Below are 9,806 nucleotides of genomic sequence, written 5' to 3' on the forward strand. Positions count from 1 at the left end.
CTTGAACTGTGCAAATGGCTGTAACATGACCTGGAGCACCAGCTCCTGTCACACATACAACTCACATACCCTGCGAGAGCAACACCAAGTCCCCTCCGTCCCCCTTGTCACCTGCACCAGCAGGGACAAAGCGAGCTCACGATGAGTGATGTCCCCATAGGACAACTCCTTTACCTTCGCAGGACCCAGCCCCACATACCCAGGCAGGCATTCCTGGTGTCACACCTCCTGGGTAGGCATGAGCCCCTTCAGCAGCCTGCAGGGATGTCCTGTGTGGTGTGAAATGACTCCTCGCAGTGTCTGCAGAGGAAGGAGAGCCTGCGAGAGAGCCACTTTGTACATTTGGGATGGACCAGATAACCCCCTGGCCGTAAAACCATAAAGGACAAAGTGACAGCAGACTGTGCCAACAGGAGGGATGTTCCTTCCCAGATAAGGACAGTTCTGCCCCAATGCTTATGGCAAGTAAAAAACCCCATTCATGTGCTGCAAGCTCCCCAGTGTTCCTGCCCCTGTTAGCAAGGAGTTTCATTCTGCCTCACAATAGCTGCAAACCTCCGATATTTTGAGCTGAGAAAGTGTGAATGGCAAAGAGCAGCAGCAGCAAGAGGCAGGTGTTTGAGCCTTCTGCTCCCTGCTAGGGAGACACTAATCTTTGGTGAGTCAGGTGTGTGGAGGGTGGGTCATACACATCTCTCGGTCAGTATAAGATCCCAGCAATTAAGAGGTCGTTAGGGAAATCCAGCTAAAGCTGCTTCAGATTTATCCAGCTCATCAGGAGCTTTACCCATGCAGTCAGCCTGTAGTCCAGAGGGGACAGCGATTTTGGAAGGTGCCCTCTCCTGCCTCTGGTATAGATGGAAGAGGCCCCAAATCTGCAGCACGTGTTGCAGAGGTACCTGAAGCAAAGTTTTGCCAGGCTCCGAACCCAAACCCACACTGAGCAGCCCATGTCCACTCCCAGATGGCTGCTGCTGGCTTCAGGCTAGCAGGAACCAGTTGTGCAAGACACGGTGACACAAACAAGAGAAAGAACAACCCCTGCTCCCAAAACACACACACACACACAGAGGAAGCACTGAGGAACAAGAAGGTTCACAGCGCATTGCATGGGTTTGTTAATTAGGCAGTGCAATATTAACCCAGGTTCAGTCCGGGTCCTACAGCTAAAAATGCTCTCTGCCTGCCTCCTGAGGGGGGTCAGAGCCTGGAGAACATGTGGTCCAGCATCAGAGAAGGTAAAGCAAATGAAAGAAATGGAAGTAAATTCAAAATTAAGGGAGAAACAGATTTTAAACAGAATAGCTGACCACCTTTGACCACAGCCAGCCCTCCAACACTGAGGCTGATGTTTTGAGAGGGATGTAAGCTGCTCTCACTGTCAGAAAAGGTGGCTGCTCTTTCCTTTGTGCTGGCATTTGTGCTTTTAGGAGCGTGGAGCTGGGCAGGGGAAGGGACAGAGCTGGAAACTTCACTGGCAAGAGCAAAAACAACAAGAGCAACCCTCTGCTCCAGCTGCCCACGCAGTCACCCGAGGGTCAGTGCCAGCACCAGGGAAGCAACGGGAATGTACAGGCAGAGGCACGAGGAAGCATTCAATGCAGCACAAAGCTGGATCGGCTCAAACTCATCACAGAACTGCACCTCACTCCTCCCTGAAAAGGAGTCCCTTGGGGACCTTTACCACCAGGACTCGCTCCGAGGCCAGATTTCTCCTTGCCCGGCAGCAACTTCAGCGCGAGAGGGAGCGTTGACTTCCAGACGAGAGAAGTGACGGTAGCCTCCTGCTCCGTATGTGCGAGCAATGCCAAACAGGAGCAGCTGGTTGCACATAATAACATGCATTGTGTAAGTGAGCAACACAATAAGCAATTTGCTCGACAACCCGGGGACATCAGGACAATTCTGTATAACAGAGAAGAAAGAAAAGAGGAAAAAAACATGTGATGACCAAACCCTAAGGGAGCCTCAGTCTACTACACATTCATTTCATTACGCTTGCTCTTATAAATATTTATTGCACGGGCTATCTCATCATTCTTCCAGGAATGGGTGTTGTGTTATTGCTATGCCCAGAGAGGGTTTTCCCTCTTCCCTGGTCCTGCTGCAGGCAGTCAGCACTTGCCAAAGACAGATAGGGAGCAGGAGTGTGACATTAACGATGGAAAATGCCACTTAAAATGGGGCTCTGGGGCAGATATTGGCAGGTGCATTGTTATGAGAAAAACAAATGGAAGAGGGAAAGCCAGCAGGTAATGAGATTCGGAAGCTCGTATTTAAAATGGGTCCATGGTAAAAGGGGTTTCTGCAAACACGGGCCCTGGTCCTACAGGCAGGACCACGAGTATGCAGAGAGGCACACCCTGCAGGATCCTGCATGGATCCAGGCTGGGGGATTTTGCTTTCAGATGAATGCCAGGCTCCGAAACAACTTGCAGAGAGGCAAAAGTGTGTTCTGAATATCAACATCACCTGCCTGCACATGGAAAACCATCAGGTTAAAGCAACCTAAAAATATCCCAGCGCTCACAAAGCTGTGCAAATAAGACCTGGTGTTTTTGTTTGCTTGTTTTTTTTTTGTCTCTTCGACTCATATTGCTACCTGGACATCCTCTGTGCCCTGTTCTTTGATTACTGGGACTTGTCTCCTGAGCAAGGATTTGCAAAATGAAATGTTAACTTGCCTTGCACAGAGCCCCATCCACTGATTCATTATTCAAGATGAATGGCTTGGGTTGGGTTACTGAAAGTCTGCTTTAGAAAAACATACTGAGACAGCCCAGATTGGGCAGATTTAGATGAGATGAATGTTTCATTCAAGTTAGTCTCCCTCGCTGTCACATGAGTCTTTTTTTGTGCATGTATATTTGTTAACCAGCTTGTTCACCACAAGCTATAATCAAATAAAGGTCTGCGAGAAACATCCCGACGTGTTACAAAGCATCGCACGGAACATCACCGCCTTGTAAACAGACAAGACTATGAAAAATTGAAAAATAATATTTGCTCATAAAGAACACCTGTGGGCTTCTCCTAACAGCAGTCAGCAGGGCCAATAAAAGTTTGGATGCCTCAATAGGCTGAATTTTATCCGCTGCTGAGCTACCTGCTAACCGAGGTTGGGTTTAGGCATAAGGAACACGTGTAACATCAAGGCTTGCTGCACCGTCAGCGCTGCCATCAGAAACACCCCTCAGGCTCCTTTGTAGTGGGAAATGTGTTCATGTGCCAAAAGGAAAGACCTGCTCCGAAGTTTTATTACGTCTCCAGAGCTGGCTGTAAAATGCCACGCTCGAAGCAAAGCGGCGGCAAGCAGGGAGGCTGCGTGGTGAGCATCATCATGCCACCCTCTTGTGGCTGACCCCAGAAAATGGAGCAGCCAGCACCCAGGGATGCGGGGCCGTGCCAGCGGGGTGTTTTTGGAGCACCTTGCTGCCTGATGTGGAGCAGGATGCATCAGCACATGGCAGTGGCCACCTTGTAGCTGGCGGTGCCCTAATCTGGCTCCCGAGCAAAAGGGAAGGTTTGGCTAAAAGCACTCCTGCACGTCAGAGACTTTGGGACCTGGGTCTGGCCTGAGGATGGGATTTCATTCCAGTCCAACACGCTGAAGCTCTGCAGATGTTGCTGGTGGACAGATGTTTGACTTCTACGTCTCCAGCTACTCTCTGCTCAGGCACTGGGACTGTATACTGGCCTCTTGAGATAGTTTGAGCTCCAAAATCCTGTCTTTTTCTGATATTTCACACTGAGACAGAGAACCTGACATTTTAACGTATTTATCTCCCTGCACCACGAACCCTCGCTGCCCTCCTCTTTCCTCTCAGCCCCACAGAAGGGCATTGGGAAGGTGGCTGGGCAGCTCACACACCTCTGTACAGGTGAAGATTTTTAGCACCAGTGCTCAGAAATGGCCAATTTGCACCAAAACCAGGCACTGGCTTCCACATCATCCTCGGTGCCCTCACTGGACAGCGCAGGCTATTCCCACCCATCACACCATCCCGCACCCCTCCGTAGATGATGTATTTATTTATGGATTACTGACCACAAGAAAGAGAAGCTTTGCCCCATTGTCAGCCTTACAGCACTCGCTCTGCTATAAATAATGCATCATTGTTCGCTGTTGGTTTATGGTTTAAGTTCCAACGAGCACCGCGGAGCAGCAGACTCAGCAAAGATGAAAGCAGCGCGGGGCATTAGTAAGAGAAATAGTACCAGCGGACGAAGAGCATTAGGAAAACAAAGCCAAAACGTACTGTTCCCGGAGTTATTTTAATGTCAACTTCTGCAGCCAAAGACCCGCTTTTACCTCTAATTGAGAATCGCACAAATCTATGATTATCCTCTGATTTTCGCTCTGCTTTCTCCCAGTTGTGAGCTAATTCGATTTCAGATAAACACTAATTAACACAAGAGGTCACCGCCGTGACCAGCAGGCACCGTTGCAACGCGACATTCAGACACACTGAAAGATCAAAGGAGCTGCCGCCGCTTCCTTTGAAGTCCCCAATTAAATTCCCCACAACTCCAGCTATTGTTTTACATCTGCTTCGTCCACGGGGGAGAGAGGGCAGAGAGCTAAGACATCGCTGCCTCTAATTGGGCTCTTTTCCCTCTCTTCTGACAGGTTTCTTCCGTGTGGGTTTTTCCTCCAGATTGGTTGAAGGAAAACTTGGCCAAAACGTCCGAAACACAGCTATTATCCTGCGGGGCTACACGGGCTGAAAGCAAAGCCGTGGGGAAGCTGATTTCCCTCCGGCGAGCAAAAAGGGCATCAGTGCCTTTCTTGGGACGTTTGATTGATAGCCCGTAAGAAGAACTCATAAAACGTGCCTCTCCCTGGCTATTTAGGCAATTCCCTTTTGGTGATGAAGGAGAATATTAGATTAATGCAGCTGCTATACTGGTGTTATCTCCTGCTTTTAAAAGAAAACATTTTTTGTGTACCCTCACGGACACAACCTGTGGCTGCACAAGCCCCGGGCTGGTGCTGTGCTGCTGGCCATGCCGTGGTTCCTCAGAAGTCTCCTTGGAAGGGATTTTTGTCCAGCTTTTGGCAAAACAATGATAATATCAGACTTGTGCCACCACGCGGCAGAGAAACCGAGGCTGGGGCAGACAAGGGGAACTGAATTCTGCTCTTATCCGTGGGGGAGCTCGCTTAAAGTCAGGATTAAGGCAAAATAGCATGGGGAAAGCTGCACAGCAGCTGTCTGGGCTGTACAGACAGGGGACATCAATCCTGAGAGCTGTCAACCCAGAGCATTCTGGAAGAAAAGAGAAGGAAACACCGGGCGGTTAGCTGGTGCTATTCACCCAGCCAGGGGCTGGCACCCTCCAAGCTGGGAAGCAGATGGGCTCTGGGTGCCTTCAGCAAGAGAGAAAGGATCACTAATGTGATCCTGCATCCAGAAACGTCACCAGAGGATGTATCAGTGTCCAGAAACATCATCAGAGAATGCTTTTACTGGGAGGAGGATTGAGGAGTGGGTCAGGGCATCCTCCCTCCACACCAGCCTGCTCTGGAAGGAGAGAAAAATGTACTTGATGCCCACAGACGAGGTCAAGCTGTGGCTTACGCTCACTCCCAGCTCATGTTCAAGCCTGGGTTTGCACACCTAGCCTCTCACCTCGCTCATCACACAGTTTTCATGTGTTGCCTTTTCTGCAGCTCTGCCCCTCAATTCACCAGCCAAGCCACCTGACCCTCTGCTGAGGACACTGAGTTACCTTAAAATACTCTTTTTCCCCACCACTGTGCTCCTGGATGCTGCAAAGAGTGCTTTGCTGGGCCCAGGATTTAATCAGATTAATTAAGCTGCACTTGTATTAATTTAAATTACAAGTATCTGAGGGCTCAGCCAAATCAAGTGATTTATGGGCCATATCAATCTAATTAATACCACCAACTCTTAAAATAAAAACCTAATAAATGAGTTTATTATACAGTTGTAGGATTGACTTATTAGTTTGGGGTCTCTAGTGACATGGCCAATTTGATGGAAGTTTTATCTCCTTGCTGGGAAAAGCTCTCCTTTCTTCCCCTTCCCTCTCGCTGTGCTTGAGAAGTGCATTGGACAGGGGCAGGCAAAGAAAAACAAGGTCAGTTCTCAAACACGATCCAAGCCAAGAGGTCCCTGAAGCCCTTCTGTACGCAAATGGTGTGGGTTTTCACACCTGTGAGCAGCCAGGCAAGAATTAGCTCTCTATAAAGATAAAGAAAAAAAAATAACTCTTACTTGGATGCAGCTTCAAACTCTGCTGGAAATTGTTGTGTTCCCTTCATGGACAACCTAAGTAAAAGGCTTGCTGTGACACAGCCTGACGCAGCCCCTGGCTGGGCAATGGGGCTGGCAAAGGAAGAAGACAAGGATTAAAAGCTTTTTAAGCTATTTTTAAGAATTAAAACCCATGGCAAAACATGTAGTTGGCAGGAAGACTTCAGACTTTCCATCAGAGAAAAGTTTCTCCTGGTCTTCATGTGCAGAACAGCAGGAAGACCTCAGTGGCCATAACTCGCACCGATACGGCAGAATTACCCGTTTTACTTAAAAATGCATGAGCTGGAAGAGGAAAGAATTTGAGGCACAAATAGATTTTATTAGAAATAATTACCTCCAGGAAGAGCGAGGAGAGGTTTTATCACGCTGTGGTTCCAGGCAGCATCGCGTGTGGGCAGGGGCAGCGTGACAGAGCTCTTGCAAACCGGCGCCTGTGAATGCCAGGTATCGCAGAGACATTTTCAAATGAAAGCCCGAGCTCATCCAGGAACGTTGCTAAAAGGCGTAAAATGGCTGGATGGCACGGAAATGTTTAAATCTGGCCTTTGCTAAATGTTAATGGAGAAACTCCACATAATACGTCCTACCTCCTGCAGAAGGATAATGTCTGGCCGACAGAAGGATTAGAGATGGAGGCTAATTTTGTGTAAAGATAAAAGATAACTCTTACCTTGATGCAGCTTCATGTTGCATTAGAAATTGTTGGGTTTCCTTCTTGGACAACCCATATAACCCATATAAAAGTATGACAACAACATGTATTTAGTGCAAGGTAGTCGTCCAGCTGCAAAGGAAACTAAACCTCAATGTAAATATACAGATGAAATTGGGATCACTGAAAAAAATGATTGCTCTGCTACAACTAGAACAAAATCCATAAAGTCTACAAAATGCTTTTTGTGTCCTGCTGATCTCTGGGAGGTGCTGGTGCCCTTTCTGGGTGTGCAGAGGGGTCCCGATGGGGATGTTCTGGCAGCATCACACCATGGGTTTCACAAGCACCTCTTCTCCCTGTGCTGTTTTTCAGCTGGTGTTTTTTAGGGTCGTTACTTATCTCAGGTGTGTTTTCACATGCAGGCGGGCATGAAGCTACCCCAACCAAAATGAGATACGCCAAGCTGGAAAGGCCATGGGGGGCAGCCCTCCTGAGCTGGAAATGAGCCGTGCCTGCTGCTTGCTGGAGCTTCAGGGCTCCGGGGTGGGTTTTCTGGCCAGGAGCATCAACGGGACCGGCGCTGCCATCCCCAGCACCGATGGATGTGTAGTTTAAGCGGGGCTGGCGGCAGCTGCACCACGGGAATGGGAATTCCTCCCGAGCCAGAGCGCACAGCAGGGAAGAGCATAATCTGCGTGATTTACGGGCTGCAGCTCTAGTTTAAAATACATTAGGCTCCAACTATTTAATTACTGGGCACTACCAAATCACAGAGACAGAGGAGTCGGTCACGTCTGCTAATGCCAACATTTATCATCCTATTTATCTACTCCAGCTTCTGAGACCCATATCGAATCACTTTCCTCTATTAGCTAATAATGCGCGAGTTTATTCCTCATACCTCTGGGCGGCCCTCGATGGATATTGCAGCTCTGCTGGCAGCACGCATCTACCTGGGGATAGATAAACTGGTTTAGAGCATATAAAGAATTGTAATCACCAGCCAGAACTCGAATCAGAATCAAAGCCTTTTTCCTGCTGCCTCCTGCCCCTGGAGACATGATTTCTCCCCGGAGAGCGAATGCAAACAGCGCTCGGGTTTTGGGGCCGGATGAAGCCTCCTGAGATTTCTGATAAATCATTAAATATCTACAATTTATGGTTGCAGAAAGGCAAGGAAAAAATAAGCAGCTATCTGAGAGCTGGTGAATGGGACCAGCATCTCCTGTCTAGCTGCAGCCAGGGTTTCTCATCCCCAAAACCATCCCGAGAAGCCTTGTAATGCCCACATGAGCACAGGTGAGGTCTCCACAGACAAGCCCAGTCCCACTCAGCAGGAGACAGACAGTTTCAAGAAGTCTCATTGCCAGAAGAGACTCAGCCTCCTCTCAGCATCGCATATTTTTCTGTCCTGAAGCTGGGCGTTAGGCAGAAAAAAGCCTCGGGCCTTCCCTCCTTGTGCATTCACAGCAGGGGACAAGAAAAGAAATGTCCTTCGATTCCATGGCAGGGATTTTTTCACTGATGCCTCTTACATCACTATGATGGTTATCTCCTTACTGTTTGTACATCACGTACATGTGTTTTAGGATTAATCCCTCCTAGCAGCTACCCAATTTCATTCCCCTGGCAGGTCAGCCTGTGCTCGAGCTGGTGACACCTCGAAAACCCGAACAAGCTGAGCTGCAACCGAGCAGCCGGTACCAAAAAGGCGACACCGTGCTGAACAAAGCTTTTTGGGGGAATTATCTCTGGATCCTCACGAAGTCCTCGGGAAGAGTTGGGAGCTGAAGCTGTCTTTAATTGATAGCCTGGCCACTGAGGAGGCAGTATCCATAGAAACCGAGGGGCCTCGGCAAGATGACAAACAACGCGGCAAGGGCCTAATAATAGCAGAAATAATGAGGTGTGGCCAAAAAAAAACCCCAAGCAGGCATCTTGCAGGATCGAATGGGTGGGTCCAGCCTAATGAAAGCCTCACGGATGTCAGCAGTGACCGGGGGAAAGGGACACACAGCCAGAGGATGGAGCAGAGCCGCAGCATCAAAGAGGCTTCACTCTCATGTAGAGCCAGAAACTGGGAGCAGCGTTTTCCAGGAGCATCCCGAGAGCATGGTGCAGGAGCCTGGTAGCATTTTGGAGCCACCTCATCACCTTGGGGACAGCATTTTGGCCTACAGGGACATCTGGCCAGGCAGGGAACCCTTGGGGACTTTGGATTTGGGGCCGGGGCTGAGCGATGCCGCTCCTGGCCCCGTGTTCCCACGCGCCGTGGCCGAGCATCTCCTGCCCGCACCGCCAGGCACTGGTAGGGGAGGCCCTGACCTTTTCCTTAATTAGCTTAAAACCGCACAATAAAAAATAAATAAATAAATACAAAATGGGGAAGGGGGGGTGGAGAAAAACCCCTCCGTAAAAGCCAGTCGCGAATCAAAAGAGGCAACAGTGAGAGCAAGCAATGTGTCACCACAAGTGGCCGAGTCAATGGAAACCTTGTTAGGTGGGGAACAAGGGTCTCCGCTAACAAGCTCTTATCTGTGTTTTTGTTTGCCATTGAAGGTGCATGTCATTAGCAGGAGTGTTAACAAGAGCTCTCAATAGCTTCATATGGCCGATGGCCTCTGAATATTCATGAAGGTGTGAACAGAATGTGGGAAAGCCGGGGAAGAAAAGGCGAGAAAGGCAGCGAGAGGGCTCATTGTGCCCGGAAGAAAGGCCCCATTGCTGGGTGGGAAAAAGGGCTCCTGAAGCCCTGGGACAACAGCCCATTCCCCAGGCAAAACCTGCCCTTCAAGCCGTGCCCTGGTATTGATGGAGCCCAAGACTGGGATTTTTTTTTTTTAGTAGTGCTGGCAGGAAACCAGCGC

This window comes from Netta rufina, assembly GCF_964035555.1.
Source record: "Netta rufina genome assembly, chromosome: 11".
In the NCBI taxonomy this organism is placed as follows: Eukaryota; Metazoa; Chordata; class Aves; order Anseriformes; family Anatidae; genus Netta; species Netta rufina.